General features: G+C 37.9%; 1 pseudogene; it reads right to left on the bottom strand.

The window, feature by feature from the left end:
* Positions 1 to 255: 255 nt before the first annotated feature.
* Positions 256 to 2,154, bottom strand: LOC105492364 (cell division cycle 7-related protein kinase pseudogene; annotated as a pseudogene).
* Between the last annotated feature and the right edge of the window lie 285 nt (positions 2,155 to 2,439).

Genomic DNA, 2,439 nt, shown 5'->3' with positions numbered 1-2,439 from the left:
TGATTTTCTCCAAAGTATACATAGCTCATAACTCTAAAAAAATTTACAAATTAAGTCTTTTGATTCATTTAATCCTCATCACATCTGTTAATTTTAATTAATTAAAGCTAAAACTGTTCCTTTTTCTGCATATGTTAGTGAAAGGTAATTAGGGAAACTAAAAATCTGACCTAATAGGAACCCACCTAAAATCTACTTAGGTAGATTTAATTCAAAGAAGATCATGTTGTTAGTCCCAACAACTATCCCAGGCATTTTAAGTATTCTTAATCTATATTTTAGAACATGTCACCAAACACTAAAATGTTAAAATAAATTATTAATCCTGCTCTGGTCTCTAAACAAGAACTTACGGCTATTACAAAGTATTCCTTTTTATTCTACCTCATAACAGTAAACATTAAATGAAGACCCACCATCACAAGCTCATATCTTTAAAAAATGGATGCAACAAAACTTCTTCTGCTGTTATTCTTGAAGCTGGATTTAGATCTAGCAGTTTATCAAGTAGATCATAAGCTTCATCAGGTACCTCATTCCAGCCTTCTAAATTGGTAGTATACTCATCAAAACAACACCCACAGCTATTACTATCCCCCTTTTTAAATGAATTCCCTGAGTATTGTCCTGGAGGTGTTTGTACGAGGCGAGAAGCTTTATGGTCAGTCTTCTCTGAAATAGTTGGTTGATGAGAAGTAGGCCCTTGTATATCACTTGTTTACTTGGGAGTGTTGGAATCCATACCCCTGAGTCTCTCACAGAGTTTTCTCAAGTCTTGTGCTGGAACTTCTTTGCTACATAATATTGATTTCCCAAAAGTTTTAGCAGCTTGGATAGTTTCTCTGGATCCCTGAATTGTCATAATTTGGGCCAAAGCAGTTAAATCATCACTTGCTTTATAAAATGGGTATCGTCCACTAAGCAAAGAAAGAAATATGACACCTGCAGACCACATGTCAATTGCTGTAGTTTGATTGGGGCACTTTGTCAAGACCTCTGGTGCTCTGAATCCTGGTGTACCTGCCTTAGGGGCAACCTGCTGACGCCTTGAAGGGCAAATACTACAAACTTTATCTGTTGCATAGCAGTCACAGGTCAGGCTAGCCGGGCAAGAACTGGCAGCTTTCCTCATCACACCACTATTCATAACTTTTGCAGAAATAACCTTCTTTTTTGTTGCTAACTTTCTAGACAGTACATCCACAGTCTTTGACTGCTTCATGAGTTTCACTGCAGGGCTCTCATGTGAAATGGAGCTGTGTATATTGAAATTTCTTTTTCCAAAAACAGAGCGCTGGACAGAAAGGCCTACAGATCCCTCCTTTCCATCTTTTCCTTGTTTAATCTGAATTTGTGCCTTTGTGCAGGGTCTTTTAACAGAAGCTTTTGTGGTGGACTGCTGATCCAGCTCCTTAGGTACTGGGCCACTCAATGGAATCCTGTTTCCTGTGATTATGTGGGATTTGTTTTGTGAACACCTTTCCTGCTGAGCTTCAGACTGGACAAATTTGAAAAGCTCTATTTTAATATCATGGGTTCCTTGGGCCAAACCAAAGCCTACCAAGGCATACTTTTTCAAGCGCCTATTATATAAAAAAATTGCTGGGCTTAACATCACGGTGAACAATACCAAACTGATGGATGCGTTTCAAAGCTTTGAACAGATTAAACATATATTCCCGTACTTCTTGAAAGGAAAGAGAATTCAAAATGGCCAAAAATGACTCATGCTGCAGATATGGCATAGCAATAACTACATGATCATTCTTCCTAAAGCAGTATTTAACTCCCATGACATTATCTTGCCCCCCAGCCACTGTTAGGCGCTGAAGTTCAGCTGCAGTTCTTACAGGATGACTTGTTGGAATCAAGTGTTTTAGAGCAATTTTCTCTTCAGGTCCTACTTGTAACTGTACTGTGGCCAAATTAACAGAGCTGAAAGTGCCTTCTCCAATTTTGTCCTTAATCTTAAACACATTACCAAGCTGTGGTACAGGCTTCTCAATATCTTTTTTAACACCTGCAAGTTTAAAATTCTGTTTTTTTTTTTTTTTTTTAAAGGCCTTCAACCTGAAACCGGTCATGCTGGGGAGAAAAAGCCATTGACTCATCTATTTGAATCCCCAAAGACGCCTCCATCAGAAGACAATTGGGATGCAAAATGCCAGCTAAGGGGTTATATTCACAGGGGAAGCAAAGCAGGGTTTAAGGGAGTACGACTTCTGTGGCTCCCCAGATGCCTGGGTCGCCGTCTCCAAGAGCTCCCCACCTCAGGTTAGAGATTTTTATTACCAGTTACCTATGCTAAAGTAAATACTATAGGAAGTCCTTAAAAAAAACAAAAATTATATCAAATAGAAATCTGCATTTAAACAACAAAATAAATAACACTGGAAATGATCATTACATGTATAAATATAAATATTATTTCTAAATTTT

The sequence above is a fragment of the Macaca nemestrina genome, chromosome 4 (genome assembly GCF_043159975.1).
Source record: "Macaca nemestrina isolate mMacNem1 chromosome 4, mMacNem.hap1, whole genome shotgun sequence".
Taxonomy (NCBI): domain Eukaryota; kingdom Metazoa; phylum Chordata; class Mammalia; order Primates; family Cercopithecidae; genus Macaca; species Macaca nemestrina.
Note: the sequence above shows the minus strand (reverse complement) of the source record. Positions and strands in the feature narration are given on the sequence as shown.